The sequence below is a fragment of the Lepus europaeus genome, chromosome 5 (genome assembly GCF_033115175.1).
Source record: "Lepus europaeus isolate LE1 chromosome 5, mLepTim1.pri, whole genome shotgun sequence".
Lineage (NCBI taxonomy): Eukaryota > Metazoa > Chordata > Mammalia > Lagomorpha > Leporidae > Lepus > Lepus europaeus.
The window spans coordinates 58615670-58640955 of NC_084831.1; the positions used below are offsets into that span (position 1 = coordinate 58615670).

The following is a 25286-nucleotide window of genomic DNA, read 5'->3' on the forward strand; positions in this document are numbered from 1 at the left end:
AAAAGTCAGAAGCAACTACTTTGTCATCAGGAAAATTATCCTGAAAGAGAGAGAGAGAGAGAGAGAAGGAAAGAGGGAGGGAGAGAGGGAGGAGAGCAACACTGACCTTTAGCTCACAGAGGAAGATGATGGATTCTAAATCTCTCTCCTCACAGAATGGAGAAGTAAGTGCCTACCTAGTGGCGGCAACAAGCTCACAATCCAAATCTTCCACAGTCTAATCAATGCTCTTTCTATCCTGCCATGCTCCTAGGGCTGGCAAAAGAAGCCCAAGGTTATCTGGAAATATGGATGAAGACCATCTTGATTTTTTTTTTACAAATAAAAATACATGAATTTTATTTTATTTTTTAAACTTTTATTTAGTAAATATAAATTTCCAAAGTACAGTTTATGGATTACAATGGCTTTTCCCCCCCATAACTTCCCTCCCACCGGCACCCCTCCCAACTCCTGCTCCATCTCCCATGCCGTTCACATCAGGATTCATTATCAATTATCTTTATATACAGAAGATTGATTTAGTATATATTAAGTAAAGATTTCATCAGTTTGCACCCACACAGAAACACAAAGTGTAAAATAATGTTTCAGTACTAGTTATAGCATTAATTCACATTGTACAGCACATTAAGGACAGAGATCCTACATGAGGAGTAAGTACACAGTGACTCCTGTTGTTGACTTAACAATTTGACACTCTTGTTTATGGCGTCAGTAATCTCCCTAGGCTCTAGTCATGAGTTGCCAAGGCTATGGAAGCCTCTTGAGTTCACAAATTCTGACCTTATTTAGACAAGGCCATAATCAAAGTGGAAGATCTCTCCTCCTTTCAGAGAAAGGTACCTCCTTCTTTGATGGCCTGTTCTTTCTTCTGGGATCTCACTTGCAGAGATCTTTCATTTAGGTTTTTTGTTTTTTGGTTTTTTGTTTGTTTGTTTGTTTTTTGTTTTTTTTCTTTTCCATGGTATCTTGGCTTTCCATGCCTAAAATACTCTCATGGGCTCTTCAGTCATATCCAAATGCCTTAAGGGCTGATTCTGAGGCCAGAGTGCTATTTAGGACATCTGCCATTCTATGAGTCTGCTGTGTATCCCACTTCCCATGTTGGATCGTTCTCTCCCTTTTTGATTCTATCAGTTAGTATTAGCAGACACTAGTCTTGTTTGTGTGATCCCTTTGATTGTTAGACCTATCATTATGATCAATTGTGAACTGAAATTGATCACTTGGGATAGTGAGATGGCATTGGTACATGCCACCTTGATGGGATTGTATTGGAATCCCCTGGCACATTTCTGGTCTTGCCCCAAATGGTGGAGTTAGACCATCTTGATTTTAAGAAGGCTCATATGTTCCAAGTGAGAATGAGTAGACTACAATAATAATGAGGTAAATAACAGAAATCATCACTTCTTGTACACTGTTGCCTTGGAAAATGGATGGCTTGCTCTGTGGAATTTTTTCTTAAGGGAAGTGGTCAGATGAACTGGTGAGTAAAGATAGCAGGAGCACTGCACCACTCAGCATCCCTTTCAGGGATGTTTTGTGTGAAAACGGGTCGGGTCTCGGGCTTACAAATATGAATGAGGAACCATTGTTCTGGTGACCTGGGGGAAGGCATTTAGCTCTAAGTCTTTGATAAAGTAAAGGGAAAACACACTTCACAGGCCGGACACAATTTCTTCTTTTTTCTTTTTCTTTCTTTTTGGTAAAATATTTGGCCAATTGATGTCAGTAGAAAAGTAGTTAACTCTTTGTACTCACAGATGTAGGAAGGAATTAGAGTCATCTGTGCATGAATTGAGCTAAAAAGATGATCAACCTTCAATAGTATAACATTTTGTTCATGTAAAATAACCACAGAATCTCATTCTTAAATCTTTAGGTCTCTGTTTACTATAAGATTGGCAATTGGTTGTGATGATGAAAGAAAACAGTAGAACCTACACATGCATGTTGCTTTAAAGCAGACCCAATTTAAATTTAGATTTGAGCAAAATATTATAGCAGAGTGATTTTATTTCACATGTATTTATAATATTTCAAGAATCTGATGTGTTTGCACTCAATTGATTCAAGAACTTTTGAATGACATAAAATTATATATCAAAGAGAAGGTAAGATAGTTATACCTATTAGGACTCAAATATATGTGTTACTTCAAAAGGTTCATAGAAATAGAGAAATGGAATTAAAACATAAGTTTGCTTTGGTGCAAAAAGAATTTAAAATCCATATATATATATATTAGTGATCTTCAAAAAGTTCATGGAAATATATATTATGAAGAAACTATGTAAGAATTTCAAAAGACTTTCATACCAAAATGATTTGTCATCTTTTAGTTTGATGTTTCCATGAACTTTTTGAATTGTCCTCATGCAATTTATAAATTCACATTAACCCCATTCTACTGAATGTTGGAGAGTGGGCTCCCAAAATACCAATAATTGCACTGAATTCCGTAGTTTCTTTTTGTGCATTTTTTTTATTATTATTTTTGGGGTGGGGTGATTGGTAAGAATTTCCATTTTGGTTTATACCTGGAAATATCAGAAATGTTATAGCCATTTTAACAGATTTTAGTAATACTTTTAATTAATAGAGAATAGCATGAAGATAGTAATACGTATATAAATTGGGAAAAAGTCCCTCTCACCTTGCAGCCAAATTTCTGTGCATGACTGTGTTCTATGGGAAGTCCTTCCTTAATGTCCAAAGCTTTCTCGACACCAGCGTTGTGGTGCCCTGAGTCTGCCTTACTTCATGCTTTTCTCAAATGTTTCACATCAGAATAAACTGATGCCATCCCGTTCCCTCAACAAGGAGAACAAGCATTGTCAATCCCAGCTCTTTCCCTTGCACTGAATTCAGCAGCATCTCTGCCCGGAAGCCTTCCCTGAGCTGCGTACCCACTGCACCTGTGCCTTCTGCCATCGTCTGCAGTTCTTGCCTTCTGGACTTTGATTCATGCTCTGTGCGTTCACCTTGGTCACAGGACAATTTTCTAACTTGCCCCGAGGCCTTTCTTTGTCAGTCTTTCCATGCATGCCCTTTCCTATGCCACTTCCTGCATTCTTGGCTGTGATTTTGTTTGTTTTGTTGCCTTTGACTGGCCACCTTGATCTTTGTTTATTTGGAGTTTAACTCTGCATGCCTGAGACTTTGATACACTGTCTTTATATGTCCTTAGGGGTAACAGCTTTTAGGCCTTCCTTCATGGAGTGTGAGAATTTTGCTCTTCTGAAGTGACGTGTCAGAGTGTTTTCTCTTCATGGAATCAGTCTAGGACATCAGGTTATGTGAACTTGCATCTGTAACTTTAAAAAGGCATTGAGAAAGCAGGGTGACTCCTTAAGCCCTTCTCTTATGGGCTATTTCCATAAACTATCTTTGGAGGGTTCTGTAGGTATCCAGTGAATACCTAGTTCAATGCCTGTAGAGTATTTGTTAGAGAAGTTTCAAGTCTGATAATGTTTCTGGGAGCTCTGCTGGGAAGAACTTGCTGATTTTGTATCCAGCTGTTCTATCAGTTGCTGAGAGTTAGGTGTTAAGGGTCTCCAACTCTGTGTTTGTCGTTTTCTTCTTTCGGTTCTGAAAGTTTTTGCTCCCGTATTTTGCAGCCCTGTTGTGTGGTGCATACATATTTAGGATTGCTCATATCCCTTTTATCACTATATAGTTTCATTCTATGCCTCTAATATTTCTCTTGTTCTGACATCTGCCCTATATGACCCTAATATAGTCATTCTTGCTTTCCTTTGCCTAATGTTGGTGATAATTTCTCCTTCCTTCTGTTGTCAAACTATTTTGTCACATTTATATTTGAGGTAAGTTTCTTACTGACAGCAAACAAATGGGTCATGTTTTATTAGTCCACTTAGTTAATCTTTCTTTTTGTTCAGAAATTTGGACATTTATATTTAATGAAACCACTAATGTCTGTTAGGGCTTAAACCAGGTTTGTTTAATCTTCTTTAAGTTCATTTTTGCATTCTTTTTCTTTCCTGCTTGAAGATTATTTGAACATTTATCAGAATTCTATAATGTTTCTAAGTGTTTTTCTTTTTACAGCTTATCTAGTGGTTGCTCTAGATATTACAATATCATTTTATCAGTGAGTGAAGTATAGAAAATTAACTTCACGTTATACTCTCTAATGCTGCACAATTTAGTATATAATTATTTTAAATGTTTCCTCTATATGCTTTTCAAATCACATAAAACAATGTTATGGTGTTGTGCTTCAACTATAAAAATAATTATAAAATTTAAAAGAATGTGGAAATCCTATCATATTTATCCATTTTTGCTTACTGTGCTTTTTTTCCTTTCCTTCCTGATGTTCCAAGTTTCCTTCTTTTATCATCCCCTTCTATTTAGCAAATTTCTTGTACAGTAGGCCTGCTAGAGATAAATTCTCAGTTCTTCTTCATCAGGGAATGCCTTGATTTTTCTTTATCTTTGAAGGATATTTTCAACCAGGTTTGGGATTCTGGGTTAGCAAAGGCTTTATGTTGTTTATATGGTTTTGGCACTTTCCACAGGCACCCATGGTGTTTGGTAAGAAATCCACTGTCATTAGAATTGTTTGTCCTCTTGGAACTTCAATTAGGATTTGCATCATTGTGGATTTCTTCAGGTTTATCCTATTTAGTGCATACGCAGGTCTCTGTCTTGTCAAATTTGGGAAATTTAAAGCCCATTTCTTCAAGTGATTTTTAAGCTGTGCCTTCTTTCTCCTCTCCTTTTGACATTCCAATGACATGAATGATAGCTCTTCTGTGATATCCCACATGCCCTTAAAGCTAGGTTCCTGTCTTTTCCTGAGTCTATTCTCTCTGCTGGGTAATTTCTACCGTTCTACCTTCCAGTTCACTGTTTCTTTCCTGATACCGAACTCATGCAACTGAGGTTCTTGTTTCAGTTGTTATATTTTTCATGTGGGATAAAAGAACTTTCTAAAACAACCCCTGCCTTGTTTATGCCACTTCCTCTGGGCCTGTTAGTGTTTTGGAAACCTCTGTCCACAGCAGATTAGAATTCGCCTCATTGCTTCATCCTGGAGTAGCTGGGTTTCTAGACCCTAGTGCTTTTGTAAGTGTCCCAAAATATTCCTGATTCCAGTTAACGTTTCCTTAAATTCCAGGAACTTATCTTTCTGATAAGAATCATCCTATGTAGTTAATCATATTGCCCCATGTAAAATAAGCCCCTGCTTTATTGCTTGATCCTCTGTTTATCATCTCCAAAAACATGTGAATATGAAAATAATGTGGAAGCTATGGAGGGGAATGGGGGAGAAGAAAAGAAAGAACTCTTCTGAAAACTTAGCAATTACATACCCCCAAGTCTTCTTCCAGTAAAGGCTTTTTTTTTTTTTTAACCTGGAAGCCCTATTTTACTTACCTGGAAACCCTATTATTCACATATTTTAAACTTTTGTTTCCTTTTCATTAAACAAGGTCATCATAACAACAACAAAAATATTGGAGTATCATTTCATCTAAACTGTAATACTGTTAACCTTGAGCTCACAAGTGAAATATGCTGAAGTATTTATGGCAGTGTCATGGTTTATTTGTTACTGAGGTCCTTTTTGTAGTAACTTCAATAATTAACTCTCCAAAGGGCTTAGGAAAGCTGCCTTGGAGATAATCTTTTATTATCATTAACTAAAAAAAAAAAAAAAATGGAAGCACTGTATACATATATTTTTCCCTTTAAAACATTAGAGTTTGTTACAAAAAGAGGAGCAGAATAGAGAGGAGTCAGTATACGAACTTATAGCCAAAATGAATTTATTCAAGAAGAAAAATAAGTTCGCGGAGGTGGCCCAGTGCCAGCATGCACACAGAGTGAACACGTGGCAGAGGGCACAGCCTTTCCAGCAGCCTCAGTCTTATATACCTTAGGGTGAGCTCAGGGTCTGGAGAGGAGGGCAGTGGGGGGAGCCGAGCTAGTGTGTACAATTTTTCGGTGGGCTTTCAAACTTGGAAAAGAATGCAGCTTGTGGGATGAGGAAGAATACAGAGCATGGGACTGAGCTGGTCTCTTGAAAGTAGACAGAGGTAAAGGAGTAAAGGGAATTTCATCTGCTTTCAGACAAGGACCTAAAATGCCTGAGGACTGTATCCCTGTTCCATCAGAATTTCTTAATGAAATAATGTCCACATGCTGTTGCTATATCACAAGTTGTACCCAAAGACATGAGCACATTATATCAAACAGATACCTGTACAACTGTGTTTACAGTAGCGATGTTCACAGCAGCCAAAATATGGAATCAACCAAGGTGTTCATCAGATGTATGGATAAAGAAAATGGGATAAGATAAAGAAATGGTATAAAGAAAATGGATAAAAATGTAAGGATAAAGAAAATATATATATATTTGTATAAACATTCACATATATAGTGGAATATTATTCAGCTATAAAAAAGAATGAAATTCTGTCATTTGCAACAGAATGGCTGCAACTGGAGGACACCATGCTAAGTGAAATAAGCCAGGCACACAAATACCTTACAATCTCCTTTATATCTGGAAGCTAAAATTAAAAAAAATATATAAAATAAAATAAAATGGGCCTGACTCACAGTAGAGCCTTTGGGAAGACACCTGTCCTCCTTCTCCTTCAGCATCTCCACCTGAAACGTGAAAATATTAGAACCTCCTCTGCTTCATTGAAGAACAGTGGAGCAATGGGGCTTCCCTGCTCTATGAAGGACAGATGCATGAATATGAAAGATTTGTCAATGTTTGAGACCACATGCTCAAAGGCAAAGGTGTATTCAATCTAATAAAATATGATGATTTGATCTTAACAACAAAAGAAAAGAAAAAACAATTAATTGGAGAGGTATAATTTTTCACCCTCTCTGGGTGGACTTCCTTCCTGTATTTTACATGTGATTTAGAAAGCTCTGAGTACAGTTAACAGTGCAATTAACCTTCACAATGCACCATTCACATTCTTTATTTTTAATGCTCTTTTGATCTCACATTGTTTGAGTCTGAACCTTGCAGACTGTTAGCGATATTCTCAGCTGAATTATTTTCTTGGAGGGAATCAAAAGTTTATTATTATTATAAACTCCAAGTTTTTAAACAAAGAGGGCATATCACCTCCTTGGTTCTATAACTGTAATAATAAAATTTGGTAGACATGCAATAAGAAAAGAAAAACATATTCTACTTAACATAAGAAATAGAACTCTCACCTTCTTATTTTTCTTATTTTTCTCCAGCAGTAATACACCAACCTGCTTTCATCAATATTAGATGGTATCTTAATTTCCATTTTTCATCTGAATACCTCACCATTGATTTTTTTCACATGGATGTCTGATCTTTGTGACAACTTTTTTTCAGAGGGTTTGAGATAAAGGAGAGGGTGAAGGGTTCAGGGATTTCTCATGCCTGGAAGGAAGTGCAGTGAATTTATTTAATCTTTGCTGAAGAGGCTCAGATCTGCCTACTTTAGACTTTGTTTACTTAAATCACTTGGGCACAAAAATTTCCTCTGTCCTTAACCCCAATTTCAAACTTGTTTTCTGGATGATAAACAACATAAATTCCCTGAAGATTACACTAGCAGGGCTAGAGCCCTTAAAGCAGATTCAAACAGTTGGCTTTTCTAGCTGTAAATCTCACAAAAATGGGGTTTCCCAGAAGCTTGAGCTTGTGAAGGGGCTGGTCCTTCTCCAACATCTGGCTTTCAAAGGGTGCCCGTGGGGAAGACCCAAACTCCCAAGACAAACACCTTCCAGATGCCACACCTCTTTGGGTCTAAGGCCTCCAACCCCTGAAGGCTCATCAAATGAGGACATTTCACAAAATTTTCCAAAACCATTATCTGTAAATAACAACTTTTTAAATGAACCATTTTCAGATGTTTTAGACATATTAAAACCTTCCATGACAATAAAAATAAATTCACCACTGCTTCTGATTATCAAAATGGTACTGGATTAAGTAGCATTTGGCCTGGCTTACATTTCATTTCTTCTATAAAAATATTGCCCTATGTTTTATAACCTTTGTAGGTAGCGGCACATCATTTGTCACATGATAGAGAGCTGTGTATTCTCTTTGTTTCCTATACGTCTGTGTTGCCTCCCTCTTGAGATTTTAAATTTCCTGTCCCTAGAATATGACCTTGAGGGATCCAAGGTACTGAAAGGATTTTGGCATACCCTACCACCACTACATGTAATTCAAAGTGTAAATCATGTTATTCAGGAAAATGAGGGTAATACACTCTAGCAAATTTTTAAGTTTTCCAAACTTGGTTTGGAAAAATATCATTCTTTAAAATGTTTTCTTGAGAATATGTAGAATGCTCATCATTGTAATTTCATTGATATTACAACTTATTTCCCCAGTGGTTTGAAAGATAATGTGTCAAGTTCCAGATCTGATATTGTAGTTTGGGATTACTTTTTGTTCTTTGTGTCTTTATTATTGTTACTCTCTGATGTTCCTAAATTCTGGTCACAGAAGATGATGTTTGGTATGTCTGCTTTTTAAAAAGTTTAGACAGGGATTTGTGGACCAATAAACAAAAAAATAAATGAATAAATAAAAAATGAAATGTTTTCAGCATTTTGGATGACCCTAGCAAGTTCATAGATGGGTTAGAAGGCAATCCTGATGTTTTGAGATTAAAATGAATACCATTCTTATTATGTTCTCCCAGGAAAAACTGGAATTTACCACATCTGTTTGATTATTCATGCCCTGGAGTAAATATAAAATTGGAGGACATATTAGGGAATAATTCTCATCTGAATTATTGGTTTTCTAAGTGTTGGAGCTGGATACCCAGACTTCCTAAAATGAGGAATACACTCTTTATCTGCAGCAGAGGGCAGTGGCCCACTTACTATCCTTTTCAAACTGCTCCAATAAGTAATCCACTTCAACCAACACTTCTATATTAGTGATTGACACAAAATTTGCTAAATATTTTTAGGGATCATGGAAACATTTTGTATCATTTGTATACCCTTAGAGAACTTGAAATCTCTGTTGCTAAAAAGCTAGACATTGACCTGAGGGTCCCTGGGCCTTTGCTCTGTCTCAGCTTTTTTCCATGTTCTGGATTGAGTACCGAAGTCCTGCAGCATCTTATAAAGCCATTTTCCCAAAAATACCAGATCCCTCCTTACAAGGAATCTTGATAACAACTGTTAACAATAAAATCTTCTCAGATAAGAGGTGCCTTGTTTAGGCTAAGAAAATGATTCGTAGCTTCCACGTAAACTTGTTAGAATGATCATATCTAGATGATGGACACTGATTCTCTCTGATCGCTATCTTGATAAAGTGCCTTCCTTTGTCTGTTCTGCTCACTATTTTTAATAGATTATTTTATAGAAATTCTAAGTACACAGCAAAATTGAGCAAAAATAATGGAGATTTTCTAAATAACTCTACTCCCACCCCTGAATACACACACACACCCTCCCCCATTATCAAATTCCTATACCAGAATGGTACATTTGATGTAACAGATGAACCTACACTGACATTTCATCTTCTCCCAGAGTCTGTAGTTTCCATTAAGGTACACTCTGGGTGTTGTGTATTTTCTAGGTTTTGACAAATACAAACTTTGACGGGCATCTACAATTAAAGAATTCTATGGAACAGATTTCCTGTCCTAAAAATCTGTGCTCTGCCTCTTCATACCTCGCAGTCCCCTCACCTCTGGAAAACACTGATGTTGATACCGTTTCCACAGTTGTGCCTTTTCTAGAATATCTTGTAGTTGGAATCACACAGTATGTAGACTGGTTAGCTTGGCTTTTTCATTTAGTAATACGCACTCACTTAAGTTTGTTCCATCTTTTCATGGCTTGATGCCTCATTTCATTGTAACGCTAATAATATTCCATTGTTTGAATGGACCTACTAAAAAACATTATGGCTGCTTCCAAATTTGGGCACTTCTGAATAAAACTGTAGGTTTTGTAAGGACACCGTTTTCAACTCATTTGAGTAAATACTAAAGAGTATAATTACTGGATCCTATAATAAAAGATTATGTTTAGTCTTTAAGAAATCGCTGAATGTCTTTCAAAGTAGCTATACCATTGTGAATTTCACAAGCAGTGAGTGAGAGATCCTGCTGCCTCCCAGTTCTGCTCACTTTTCACGTGAGTTGGGGGGGGAGTTAACTGGCTCAAAGCACTTACTGCAAAATATGGCTGTTTAGGTACATGGTTCCCTTCTAGTCATTTAGAAAAATGAAATGCTGGTATGACCTACATGAAACAAAGAATTGAACTTCTTGGGTCAAAAATAGACTCAACTGAGGCTCAATTCTTGTCCTCATTTTTATGAAACTTGCTAAGTTTAAAAAAAACTCTTGTATGTTTTTGGTTTCTTCTTTTCCTAAATAACACTAAGAGACAGCAACATGTTTAAAGAATATTTATCTAATAATTTATGTTAAAAACAGAAAAATTATTCTGATAAGCATTGCAACTTCTTTAATGAATAACACTGTAAGAGATGAAATAAAGAATCTTATTCATGAGATTGTTATCTGGTGCAGCCATTTAGGTGCTGGTAGGAACACCTGCATTTTAAAGTGCTAAGATTTGAGTCCTGGCTCCACTTCCTAGTCCAGCTTCCTGTTTTTGCACACTCTGGAAGGCAGCAGATGCTGGTCCAGGTATTTGGGTCCCCAGTATTCATGCAGGAGACCCAAACTGAGTCCTGGGCTCCAGGCTTCAGCATGGTCTAATTCCAGCTCACTGCAAGCATTTGGGGAGTGAATCAGCACATGGGAAAACTCTCCCTCTCTTCAAATAAAATGAAAATAAATAAAATTTTTTTGCCAACATTTTTCTTCATGGTTGCTTAATAACAAGTGTTTTTCTTTTTTCACACCTTAAAGTTGTAAGGTACAATGTGCATATAAATTTAGAAATTTAAAAATACTTTTACAGCTATCAAATCTAGAAGTGAGAATGAAGATTATTCATGGCTTGGTCTAGTAGGAATAAGCAACTATGTCAAAGAACAAAGTAGGAACTTTTTTTGCTTAAATGTAAAATCTGTACCTAACTAAAACTCCTTGCTTAGTTAGTCCTCTGAATTATTTATTTGTACTCCCTTATAGATCTGTTTGGGAAAGTTGTTCCAATTTATTAGACCTATTATTACTAAAATGAGCATACCATCTCACACTGTAGATGGATTTAAAAAACCATCAATTTTTGTAAAACTCTTATGATTTGTGATGAGGCTTGTGTTGTAGTTTGTTAGTGAATTAAAAAATGGGAAGGGAGTGTGGATTAGGAAGGCTGGCTTATGACTGAGCAAAATGTCCTCAGAACACTCATTGGGGCAGCCAGGATGGCCCAGTTTCCCCAATACTTTGTTGACAATTTCAGTCTCAAGGATTAGCCCATGATAGTTCTCAAATTAATTGAGTTATTGCAATTCACACAAAAACAGAATAAGCAAAAATAAGCAGGAGTAATAAATGTAAATATAGACAAAACAACTAACATAAAACAACTCAGCACAGAGTGTCAGGAATAACCAAATAGCAGGTAGGTGTCCATGGAGGAAATTTCCCAAGTTGTCAAGGAAACACTCCCCTTCCAGATGTCATCAAGCCACCAGCAAGGAAGGAGAGCAATTATCTCTCCATTGGAGCTCCTGGCAGCCGACGTCTTTGCAGAGTGAATTCTTGCAGGGAGCGGAGCCACAGTGAGATGTGTCTCAAATGACAGTTGGAAGGCAAAGAGTATTTATTGCCGCAGAAGGGAGAGTACATTATCTCAGTTTCCAGATGTCAACCTTGGAGGCGAAAGTCTCGGACTCAAGCTATCTCATTTGCATACGGGTGCACCATTTCCATGTGACTGTCAGTCAGACAGGTTGAAATAACAGGCCTCCTTGCTATCAGCCAGTCGTTGTCAGGGCGGCTGTCTGTCAGCCGGTGGGAGGGAACAGGCCTCCTTGCTGTCAGCCTGCCTTGGGTAAGTTACCGCTTATGTGAAAGGACAAAGCTCAAAATGGAATTAGTGTTGTCGAAGCATAGTTGTACAATTATAATTAAAATACCAATTCACTTAGATCCACAGAAATTGTAATACAGCAAAGCACACCATAACCACATCCTGTTCTCTGATATCTAATGTTTAATCTGTACATCCAGGTGTTTAGTGTCGCCGAGGTTCCTAGATGAGTGGGCTCTGAGAGTACAGGAATCATGCAGTCCCACTCACCAGAGAGTCGTCTGTAAAGCATAATTCCGGTTTGTTCACTTACACTAAGAGGTCAACAGGAAACAGGCAGTGGAAACTGACATCAAAGGCGTCTCTGTCCTAGGTTAGGAATCATCTTCATTGGACTGTGTGAGAGTGAATGAGATAATGAATGTAAAATATATTGGCACCTGCTTATCACTTATTCACACTCAAGGAAAGAGGAAAGGAAAACTTTTAGCTCCTTTGGTCATACACTCTTTCTCTCTCGCAGACTGAAATATTTCCATGATATGTGTAGAGTCAGAATAAAAAGGAAACAGAAAATCACCATGGAAGAGTTCTTGTCTTGAACCATCTTTAACCACAAAAGACACATTTGCCACTCTGTTTCCTGGGAGCTGCTGGCCTGAAAAATGCTAAAGATACACTTACTGGGTTTGTTTTGCAAACACTGTTTTCTTATGCTTCATGCTGGTCATCGAGCATCCACATGATGAGGCCTTTCTCTAACTGTAAATACCACTGGTAACAAACACCTGGCACACATGCATCCGTGTCTTTGCCAGTGACTGTGACAAACGCGAAGAGTCAACCGAGTTCTGTTGCTGCTGGTGCTGGGCCTGAACTCACCTTGGCCTCTACGTTCTTCTCAGCACTGCCTTCCAAGCAGCCACTACCTCTTGCTCATCATTTCTACTGGGAGTGAAATGTATTTGCCAACCTGGGAACAGGCCACATTGAAGTCACTGGGCCCTGCATTTAGCTTAAAGCAAATGATTTTCTATCACTTTCTGATGTTCCTATTAATCAGAGATTTCACCATGTTGAGGGACTTTAGGATAACTGACAAACTTTCTAAACTTTCTAGAGTCTCGCACAATATGAGAGGGTAAAGATGAAACGTACAATTGGTCAGCTCCTGAGTTTTGCCATGAAGTTTTATGTCTATAAAGGAGTTTGTAATTTTAGTGGTTTTTTTTTGTTTTTTTTTTGTTTGTTTTTTTTGACAGGCAGAGTTAGACAGTGAAAGAGACAGAGAGACAGAGAGAAACATCTTCCTTCCATTGGTTCACCTCCCAAATGGCTGCTACAGCCGGCGCTGCGCCGATCTGAAGCCAAGAGCCAGGTGCTTCCTCCTGGTCTCCATGCAGGTGCAGGGCCCAAGCACTTGGGACATCCTCCACTGCACTCCCTGGCCACAGCAGAGAGCTGGACTGGAAGAGGAGCAACCGGGACCAGAATCTGGCATCCCTACCGGGACTAGAACCCTGTGTGCGGGTGCCGCAGGTGGAGGATTAGCCTAGTGAGCCGTGGTGCCGACCTTAGTGTTTTAACTACTGGCTTTATTAACCTTTTTTTAAAAAAAAAATTTAATTCAGGGGATTGGTTAAACAAAATAATGAAATATGGCTGCATGCGGCAGACTAGGCAACTCTCAAGGGAATTCTGTTTTGTTGAAAAGATTGCATACAGGAGCCAGTGCTGTGGTGCAGTGGGTTAACGCCCTGGCCTGAAGCGCCTGCATCCCATATGGGCACCAGTTCTAGTCCCGGCTGCTCCACTTCTGATCCAGCTCTCTGCTATGGCCTGGGATAGCAGTAGAAGATGGCCCAAGTCCTTGGGCCCCTGCATCTGCATGGGAGACCAGGAAGAAGCTCCTGGCTCCTGGCTTCAGATCTGCGCAGTTCCGGCCATTGCGGCCAATTGGGGAGTGAACCAATGGATGGAAGACCTCTCTCTCTCTTTCTCTCTGCCTCTCCTCTCTCTGTGTAACTCTGACTCTCAAGTTTAAAAAAAAGAAAAGATTACGTACAGTGTGACTCCACTGACATAATATTCTTGAAATGATAGCATTAGAGAGATAAAAAGAGATTGGTGGTTACCAAGGGGTTAAGATAGAGGAAGAAGCAAGGCAGCTCTGGCTGTTACTGGGTGGCACAAGGGGCCCTCCCAACACAGCTCTGCCTCAGTTCCAATAGTGGTCATGAGAGTCTAGGTATGTTGTAAAACTGCATTTTAGACGGACAAATGTGGGCATTGGCACAGCAGTGAAGTTGCCACTTGGGATGCCCCCATTCCACATTGGAGCACTAGTTGGGTCCCAGCTACACTGCTTCTCATCCAGCTTCCTGCTAGGATGCTGGGCAGACAGTGGAAGATGGTCCAAGTGTTTGGGCCCCTACCAACCATGTGGGAGACCAGAATGAAGGTCCTACTTCCTGGCTTTGTTTTGACCCGGACCTCAGTCATTTGGGGAGTGAACAAGAGGCCTGAAAATCTCTCTCATCTCTCATCTCTCTCTCTCTCTCTCTCTCCTCCCTCCCTTCATCCCTCCCTCCTTCTACCCTCCATCACTCTACCTTTCCAATAAATAACAACCTTTAAAAATGGGAGAGAGGAATGTTCTGGATTACTCTACCATCTTGAGCACCCAGAAATGACAAACATGAGCCAAGGTTCTTTCAATCTGTCCCCACTGCCCATTCATGAAAGACATCATCAGCTGACCATGGCACTTAATTTTTTGAAGAGCCTTGGTGTTTCTTCAGAATCCCTCTTAACACTAGGCTGCCATGGACATGAGACAGTGCTCCCCAAGTCAGCACGTGTGTGCTACTTCTTCCCAGAGTACAGGATTCTTCTAGCATACGCCCTTCCCTATCCCTGTCAAATAGAAGATTTCTGTGCATTTTAATTTGGATTCCTCCCCCCCCCCCCGCTTTACCTCATATAAGCATGATTCACAGGCTTGTAGAAATGCTGTCATCTTTCATAAGTAAATATGCACCGAGTTGAGTGCTTTTGCATTTAAATACAACATTCCTTGAAAAGTGGTACCATGTGCATCTGGTCCATTGTGAACAGATTTTAAATTCCTTTATAGTTCAAGCAGAAAAAGAGCAATGGCCAGTGTGGAAGAAAGGAAGTTCTCTTGGGTAAATATATATTGTTAAAGATATTTTACCTCCCCCCCTTTTTTTTTAAAGAAATGGGTATCTTGAGTCTGTCTTTATTTCAAATAACTTCTCATTGTCTCTTCGTACTTATTTATTTGGCAGATAACATTTTAAAGCAAGGTTTCTTCTTTTTTTAAGATTTATTTTATATATTTGAAAGACAGAGTTACAAAGAGAGGTAGAGCCAGAGAGAGAGAGGTCTTCCATCTGCTGGTTCACTCCCCAAATGACTGTGACAGCCAGAGTGGCACTGATCTGAAGCCAGGAGCCAGGAGCTTCTTCCCAGTCTCCCATGTGGTACAGGGGCCCAAGGACTTGGGCCATCTTCTACTGCTATCCCAGGCCATAGCAGAGAGCTGGATCAGAAGAAGAGCAGCTGGGACTCGAACCAGTGCCCATATGGGATGCCAGCGCTGCAGGCTGGAGCTTTAACCTACTGAGCCACAGCGCTGGCCCCTCCCCGCTTCCTTTTTAGAGATTTGTTTATCTATTTGTTGGCAGAGTTCCAGAGAGAGGAGAGGAGAGACAGAGAGAGACAGAGAGAGAGAGAGAGAGAGAGAGAGAGAGATCTTCCATCCTCTTGTTCACTCCCTAGATGGCCACAATGACTGGGGCTGGGCCAGGGCCAGGGCAAAGCCAGAAGCCAGGAGCTTCTTCCAGGTCTCCCACATGGGTACAGGGGCCCAAGCAGTTGGGCCATCTTCTGCTGCTTTCCCGGGCACATTAACAGGGAGCTGGAAGTGGAGCAGCTGGGACTCAGCTGGGTACCACTTCTGATGCCAGCATCACAGGCAGCAGCTTTACAGCACGCCACAATGCCGGCCCTGACACAGTTTTTTAAACAATTAAAACAAACTGGTAATCTTGAGTGTCAAAGATTATTGGTATCTAGACCAGCACTAGACTTGTTTTGATAACAAGGTGACCCTTAACTCAGAAGAAAAAGGTTTCTTTACATGTACTCCATTTCGGACTAGGATGAGGGAAGCAATGGTTGATTAATAGTAACTAACAAGTCATCAAATGGTTTACCTGAGGGAGACAGTTCCTCTAGTTCAGATGCCTCCTCACTGCGTGCTGTGTGCCACGGCCATAGCCATAACCTGTGCGCCAGGGTTAAATTTGACTCTGGGAGACTCCAGGAAGCATGGTAGCATCTGTCAAACACTGCGTGAGCTCAGGTACTTCCCACTTTGAACCTTAGGTCCCACACGTGGCTTTAGATGACATTGAATCTATGCCAGCTGGGCTTTAAATGGTTACTATGAGGAGAAGCGAGCATAGCTGGACAGTGTGGAATAGGAAGTGAAGGAGGCAGTGTTCTGGGCAAGACCTAACCAGCAGCATCCCGTTAATCAGTATTGGCGCTGTATACAAATCAAATGAAGTAAAATTGTTATTTCTTTCAATGGATGTCACTTTTCCAAGCAACTAAACTGTTAAGGACGTGAATAGTCATGGAGTTATTTGGCTCCATCATCTTAGTGCTTGGAACCATTTAGCACTTCTATTTTGTGGCAGATATTATCTAGACACCAATTAAATTGGGGAAGCTGCGCCCTGGGACACTGAAGAAGAGACTCCCTCCATGTTATCTTATTTCTTTATTCCTCATAAAATCCCACAGGGTCGATATGATCAGCCTAGTTTTACACTCAAAGAAGTTGGGATTTACACGCTGAGAGTGACTTGTCGAAGTCTACACTGCCAGTCGGTGACTGAGGTGCAGGGGCTAAATGACTGGCCTAGTAATTCACAGCACATCAGAGACAGACGTACAGCAGAGTCCTGCAGTCCTGCGTTGCCTCCCCGGACTCCTCTTAGGAGACCACGTTTTCTCTCAGGTCCTCATTTGTCCTGTTCCTTCTGAGCCTGAACTTTGCTCTAAGCAGGTGGGCTTCCGTTCTGCATCCATCCCTCCACTACTGGAGGATTTGTGTGACGTCATTGCCGCCCCTCTCGTTTTGAGTGTGCGAGGTATCAGGGCATGAGGATTTGCACTGAGTCTGAATAAAACCTAAAATAATATTGAAACAACCTTCAGCTCCTTTGACCAAGGAGCTCATGAGATCCTACAGAGAACTTGTCCTCTGCTCAGGTTTCCTGTAGTCATTAAATGGCTGATCCTGCCTTTCAGGGAACTGGATACTTAGGATCTGTTTTCAACCCGGAGAGCTCCAGTTTAACACTGAAGAAAGTCTGGGTTTTCCCTTCGGTCCTCACAGATACATGCCTGCCACCATCTTTTGAACCCCGAGAGGCAGACAATTCAACGCCCTAAGTCCAGTGAATGCTGATAGAACCACTACCAAATTCGACCTGTTGGCATCTACTAGAATGGGGCTCTTAAAATGAAATTTCCCCAACTTGCATGAATTTTGGCTTTGCTTTTGTTCAGTGCCATTCAACATGCAGCCCCTATGAATAGCATGCCAGTCAGTCAGTCCTTGTGCCTTTGGGCTCATTTCAATGACTTTATAGAAATTTAATTTTTAAAAAGATGTGCTCAAAATTGTGTTATTATGACTCACATTCGGGCAAACATTTCGAAGAAAATTGAATCTCTCTTTGATTTGAATAGTTTTCATTTGTTCAAATATTTATGGAATATTTGTTTGCTAGTCCTTCTACTAGAAATAGGAGATTTGAAAAAAAAAAATAGGAGATTTGAAGGGGAACAAACACAGTGTTCCCCTTCTATAAATGTGAATCCTGTGGATGCAGAGTTACATTCGTGTGGTAATTGCAATAATAAGGCATTTACAAGACCCAGTGATTGCAGCCAGAAAAGAAAGCGGTTGTACCTAGAGTGTGCTTCCAAGGTGACCTTTAGATGGGAGCTGGTGATCGCATCTTATCCTGAAGCCCAAGTCAGAGTTTTGCCAGGTGATCTTGTTGAGAAAGGGAATTCAAAGCGGGCTGAAGGATGTGCTCCGAAAGCCAAAGCCGAAGCTGAAATGGCATGTTGAGAGGGAGGATGGGCTCACTGGAGAATTCCTGAGCTCAGCGTCTGGGGGAAGCAGCAGGAGGTAAAGCCGGTGGGTAGTGGTGATGAATGGCTGTCTGACACAGCAAGCAGATAGCACTGATGGGGAAAAGACCTGGCCAGTTTTGGACAGGGGCCTGATATTCTCAGATTTGCAAACAAGAAAGACCATCATGCAAAAATGTGGAGAATGGCTTGGAACAGGTAAGAAATCAGAAACAGGAGCAGCTACTCCAGGCTCTTGCTGTGCCTTAGGGGATTAACTCTGAAGATCACCCGTCACAGAATAGGACAGGAGGAACTGGGCTGCTGTGACACTAGGGCCTTACTGGAAACAACAGCTTAGAGTAAATCTGTGAGAGGAATTGAAATGCTCTTAAACGTAATTTTTGAAGAGCATTAGATCCATTAACATAACCATCTTGAACTTGCTCAAGCTCTCTTTCTGCGTGACTAGCTGCCAGACCCTTCCCTGAAGGCTGACCCAGAAGGCCACGTATGGTAGAAATGACATGAGCATTACAAACCATGCATCTGTCCATCACAGCCATAAATTCAAATGCTGTCTATGTTTTTTATTCCAGTGAGTTTTTCAGCACCTCTAACCTTTGGTTTTCTCAGCTGTAAAAGATCAGTAATAATTAATCCTATTTCACAGATTACTAACTTAAAGTAACTTACCAAATAATGTCTTCATAATTTTTATATTATAACTTAATTATAGTTGTTCAGTGAGCTAATTTGCCTTTTACACTTTACTGCAAGAGATCTTTCAGACGTTCTGTTTGAAATTCCAGATGGCCATCATTACAATTACAAAGTTCTCTTTGCAGTACTCTCCTTTATAGGGCTCCAGCAATATGGCAAGTCTTTCCACATGACACAGCAAATAGCTCTTCCTCCCGTGTCCACCTTGCAAATACCAATATTCTCCAGGATTCAGAACTTTTCCTGGCTCTCTTCTCAGGAAACAACGTAGCATAGAGGGAAGAGTTTAAGATTAGATGTCAGACTTGGAATAGGGTTCTGCTCTGCCCCTTGCTGTTGAGCTATTGACAATTCATCTAGTCTCTGCACCTTGGCTTTTTCATAAATAGATACCATATGGTCTATCTCGTACAGCTGTTGAGAAGACTAACAAGAGCTCAGGATAGTGATTGGCTCTCCTCCACAATGATGAGTGAAGCACCGCTGATATGCTGACGTCTGTATCCATGAGCTCTAGAGTGGTGAACCCAAATGCCAACTGGACATTTCCATTGCATATTCCATGCTACCATTCTTAGGAACTCAACTCCTACGTAAGCTTCATCTCTTATGTTCCTGCACCTGCAACACAATAAATGGCATCAGTATCCTTGTTACTTAAAATAGAATGATACATTGGGGCCAGCGCCAGGGTACACTAGGTTAATCCTCCACCTGTGGCGCCGGCGTCCCATATGGGTGTCAGTTCTAGTCCCAATTGCTCCATTTCCAGTCCAGCTCTCTGCTGTGGCCTGGGATAGCAGTGGAGGATGGCCCAAGTGTTTGGGCCCTGCACGCGTGTGGGAGACCAGGAGGAAGCACCTGGCTCCTGGCTTCAGATCGGTGTAGCTCCAGCCGTTGCAGCCATTTGGGGAATATATCAACAGAGGGAAGACCTTTCTCTCTCTCCCTTACTGTCTGTAACTCTATCAAATAAATAAAAAAAATCTTTAAAAAAATTTTAAAAAATAGAATGATAGAATCTATCATCTGCTTACATTCAATGTTCTGGTCCTGCTAATTTTTGCTTGTTATCTTATTATTATTATTATTATTATTATTATTATTATTTTATCCCCTCATCCCCATTCCAATAGGCCCTGGCACCACCACCTCTCTTTGAGTCGTTGTGAAGTCTCTTCCATATGGTCTTCAGTCCACTTGTCTTGCCCTGCCTTTATTCCTTCCTCCACTCAGTTAGGAGTTTTCTACCAAACCACAGACCTGGTGACAGTAGTCACTGCCCAGATCCCTTCAGGGACTTCCCATTGCCTCCAGGATAAAGTACAAACTGCTTAACAAATGATATGGAGTGTGTCAGGAGTTCTTTCACTCTTACATTCCTGGTTCTCTTGATATCCTAGTTGTTCAGAGTTGCTGTTAGATTCTCATACATCCTAAGGCATTTCTCACCTTCATTATTTTGCTCATGCGGTCCCTTCTACCTGGTATGCCACCTCCCAGTTCTTTCCCTCGTTAACTTCTACTGAATTTACCACTACTGCTACCACCATCAGTACCCTGGCAAACCTGGATTCTGAGGTGCTCGAGGCACAGCTGCAAATACAGTTCAGTGTGAGACGTGTTGCCTTCCCAAATCCAGGAACAGGGTCTGGCTCTCACTAAATGCCTCCTGAACTGAATTGTCATTCTGTTCGTTGTTGCTGGCATCGACAGACCCTTGGTATTTTTAGTTATTTTGAAGCAGGAGTTATGTAGGTGGTAAATAATTTTCTAAAAATCCTCTTCCATATCTAGTCTCCTAGGACAGTGCTTAGCCAACACTATTTTCATGATAAAATCTTACTAATTTAGAATCCTTGTTGAAAATTTATGGTGATTTAGTGCTCAAACCTTTCCCTACATCTGGACTCCTCAATGTGAACACAGAAGTTTTTGTTGGTCCTGCTCAGAAGAAGCAAAAGTATCTGCTGAAAGCAACTTTATTGTTCTTTAGAAAATGGAGATTTGGCCGGCACCGTGGCCTAATAGGCTAATTCTCTGCCTTGCAGCGCGGGCACACTGGGTTCTAGTCCCGGTCGGGGCGCCGGATTCTGTCCTGGTTGCCCCTCTTCCAGGCCAGCTCTCTGCTATGGCCCGGGAGTGCAGTGGAGGATGGCCCAAGTGCTTGGGCCCTGCACCCCATGGGAGACCAGGAGAAGCACCTGGCTCCTGCCTTCAGATCAGTGCGGTGCACTGGCCACAGCTCACCAGCCGCGGCCGCCATTGGAAGGTGAACCAGTAGCAAAAGGAAGACCTTTCTCTCTGTCTCTCTCTCTCTCACTGTCTACTCTGCCTGTCAGAAAGAAAGAAAGAAAGAAAGAAAGAAAGAAAGAAGAAAGAAAGGAAGGAAGAAAGAAAATGGAGGTTTACTTTAACATTATTTTTGTCAGAGTCTTGGGGGTTTTTGTTTGTGTGTGAGAGAGAGAGACTGAGGCAAAAAGAACAGAATTTTAAATCTGTCATTGCAAGGAAGCTGAATGATCTAGCCCAACATAATCACAAAACTTTTTGCCCTGGGGCTGGCATTTTGGCATAACAAGTAAAGCCATGACCTATTATGCCAGCATTGCACATGGGCACCAGTTTGTGTTCCCACTGCTCCACTTCCAAGCCAGCACCCTGCTAATGGCCTGTGAGTACTAGAAGATGGCCCAAGTGCTTGGGCCCCTGCACCCACATGGGAGACCCAGATGAAGCTCCTGGCTACTGGCTTCAGCCTGGCTCAGATCTGGCCATTGAGGTCATCTGGGGAGTGAACCAGCAGTTGGAAGATCTCTCTCTCTGTCTCTCCCCCTCGCCTTCGGTAACTCTGATTTTCAAATAAATAAATAAATCTTTAAAAAACATTTGTTTTTGCCCTGCTCCTGCAATAATAAAATTTCCAGTGCCAGCATCCCATTTGGATGCCTTTTTGAATCCCGGCTGCTGTACTTCTGATCCAGCTCTCTGCTATGACCTGAGAAAGCAGTAGAAGATGGCCTAAGTGCTTGGGATCCTGACCCATATGTGAGACCCAGAAGAAGCTCCAGGCTCCTGGTTTTGGATGGGCCCAGCCCTGGCCATTGCAGCCATTTGGGCCTCTACCTGTCTCTAACTCTGCCTTTCAAATAAATAAATAAATCTTAAAAAAATTTTTTTTAAATAAAATTTTCAGACATACAGATATGCATGTATACACTAATTGCAAGTGAAATAGTCTTTATTTATTTACTTATTTATTTATTTGGCAGGTAGAGTTATAGACAGTGAGAGAGAGAAACAGAGAGAAAGGTCTTCCTTCCATTGGTTCACTCCCCAAATGGCTGCTACGACTGGAGTTATGCCAATCCCAAGCCAGGAGCCAGATGCTTCTCCCTGGTCTCCAATGCGGGTGCAGGGGTCCAAGCACTTGGGCCATCCTCCACTGCCCTCCCGGGCCACAGCAGAGAGCTGGACTGGAAGACTAGCAACTGTGACTAGAACCCGGCGCCCATATGGGATGCCAGCGTCGCAGGTAGAGGCTTAACCAAGTGAGCCACAGTGCCGGCCCCCAAGTGAAATATTCTTTAAAAATATCCTATTCTTTTTGTATAAGACACAATTTATTTTCTACTCTATTTCTTTTTTAAAAGATTACTTATTTATTTAAAAGGCAGAGTCACATAGTAAGGGAAAGAAAATGAGAGTTCTTTCATCCACTGGTTCACTGTCTCAAATAGCTGCAACAGGCAGGTACAGGCCAGGATGATCCTAGCAGTCAGGAACTCCATCTGGATCACCCACGTGGGTGGTAGGGGCCCAAGCACTCAGAAACATTAGCGGGGAACTGGATCGAAAAAAGCAAAGCAGGGACTTGCATGGGCACTTGGATGCCTCTGTTGCCAGTGGTAGCTTAACCTGGTGAGAATGCTGGCCCCTCTATTCCACTTATTCTTTAAAGGCTTATCCAAACTCAATTATTGACTTCTTGACTAAATATTGAGTACTTGTCTGCAGTCTGGAAAACTCTAATTTTTTGCCTGACAGTGAAAGCTTTCCTATAAAATAGATTAATACAGTCACGTGTATAAATTAGTGCATGGGTCCTGTTCTCTGTAAAGCCCACCTTCTGGTATAATACCCTGGACCTGTGTGTGTAATTTCTTTGTGTACAGACCAAGAAGTTTCTGCAGCAGAACACAGAGGAAATTTTACTCAGCTGAGAATTAGTGGACTGGAAAAACTGGAGTCTAAGCATCTCAGATTCTTGGGATTTTCTACGAGAGTGGAATCCAAATAGTTCTGGAAGGTTTAAAATGAAGGTAGTAGAAAGAAATTTACAATAGAATTTTAGAGACCATATGCTTGGCTCATATGACCTCCCTAAATAAGCAGCCATAGACCAACTCTACAGCATCACCTGCAAAACTCTTTGATATATAAGTTCATGGAGCTCCCAGAGTTAGGAGCACTGGAACAGACCTGGAAGTGTGAGCACTTTAAAAGCTTCCTGTGTGACCTCCATGTGAACATAACTGGAAACCTCTTGTCTGGGCTCTATGAGCCCTGGGATCTTTTAGAGAATGGTCATGTGATCCACTTCCCTGCCATGATGATTAGGACAAAGACATTAAATAACGTTCGTAAAAACCCAAACACATCAAAAGCCCTACACATGCAAGTTACCAATATGAAGGCCTTTCAGCTTTCCTTTCCAATCAAGGAAAATGAGCCATGTTTTCCTGAGTTTTAAAATTCCAAATCTAAGAGCACTGTGTATACCAAGCACAATTGATTAACCTGAATTATCAAGGTATAGAATAGACCAGAAAGTGGCAGGAGATGATCTTGCCACTGGTACACTCTTGCCTCGCCCACTACAAAAATTATCATTGATAACTAAAAGTATACAAAGATAAATTCTTTTCTCATAATAAGTTTGCAGATTTTGCTCATGGTCACACCAGAAATGTTCTGGAGCTTAGGAGTTTCACATCAAGTATTACCAAATAAAGTTCTCAATGAAAACTTTGACTTCTCTGAAATAAAATAGTATGGTGTGCTCTAGTTGTTACTTGTAGAAAACAATGATATTTGTGTGTGTGTTCATTTCTCCCCTTTTACACATGTGCTCTGGAAAAAAGACTTGAGAAAGTTTACCTTGTAACTTACAAGTAGGTGAGGGCTAAATTAATCTGTTCTAAAATACATTTTTAAGTGTTAAACTAATGCTTGTTAACAAGGGTTTGTTTTGGAAAACAGGGTTAAATAGAATATTCAGTCTTTGAGGAGAAGGCTTTAAAGATTTTCCAGATTATTTATGAAAATAGCACTTGATTTCAGTTCTTTTATGGTGTTTATCAAGTAAAGATTTTGTTTAATAATATAGGATATATAGTAGGACTTTCATACAAATCATATCCTAAGTAGGATTTGTGTAATAAATTCTATATTTCTAGCTAAGAAGAATGTTGACATTGTCTACAATTATTGGTGCCCAGGAGTCAAATTTATGTTTTAAAAATGAGCAAGTTATTATTTCTCAAGGAAAAATTTTAAAACAGAAACTAACTCTTTGTTTTGTAAATTTAAAACTAATCTGAAATAAAATGTTATAAAGGAATAAAGGACTGGAGTTAGAATATTTATGGTTTCTAATGCAGCATCTGAAGTATAAATCTACCTAAAATAGAGTAAGAACCCATCGCATAGACCACACTGACTAGAGCTATGAGATGCACTGAGATCTATTAAAAGTTTGATATGAATTTTTAAGACAGGAAAACTCAAGGTTTTAGGAAAAATACTTAAGGTAATGTCTATAATAGAAGAAAAAATAAATAAATAAAGAGCAATACTAAGGATGGCTAAGATTATTATCTTTGGTAGGCCTATGTGTAAGAGACTTGATTTCCAATTGTTTCCTTAAACAGTGATGTGTAATTTTTTTTGTTTTGTTTTGCATAGCTAGATATAATCAACACTTAGCTGCCTTGTCAACCTCGATGAACTTTGGAATGTGCTGATGTGGGCAATACAGTAAGCACTGGAAAGGAGGCTGAGGGACATTGACTAAAGATTTTTGTCCTCCTTGCTTTTATTCCATCTTGCCTCTCCATCACTGATTGGAGAATGACAACACAGTAATATGTGATGGACACCACATTATAGTGTAAAAGTCCCTTTCATATGTGTTATCTCATTTGACCTTCATGATAAACTGGTGAGCTAAGTAGGATTTGTCTCTGGAAAAATATCTCCTGGGTAAGTTATACACAGTGAGATGTTTGGGAGGGGTAAGTGCAGGGAAAGGCGGACACTTCTACTGATCAAAGACATTACCAGGACAATAAAACTCATTGCTTAGATTTATTTATTCCCAAGGTTCTGAGTCCCAT

The 25286-nt window shown here is 40.3% G+C and overlaps 1 protein-coding gene across 1 annotated transcript in view; it reads left to right on the plus strand.

Annotated features, from left to right (window-relative positions):
- The window catches only part of SGIP1 (SH3GL interacting endocytic adaptor 1), a 229020-nt gene that overhangs the window by 58435 nt on the left and 145299 nt on the right, over window positions 1–25286 (plus strand). The window lies entirely within an intron of this gene.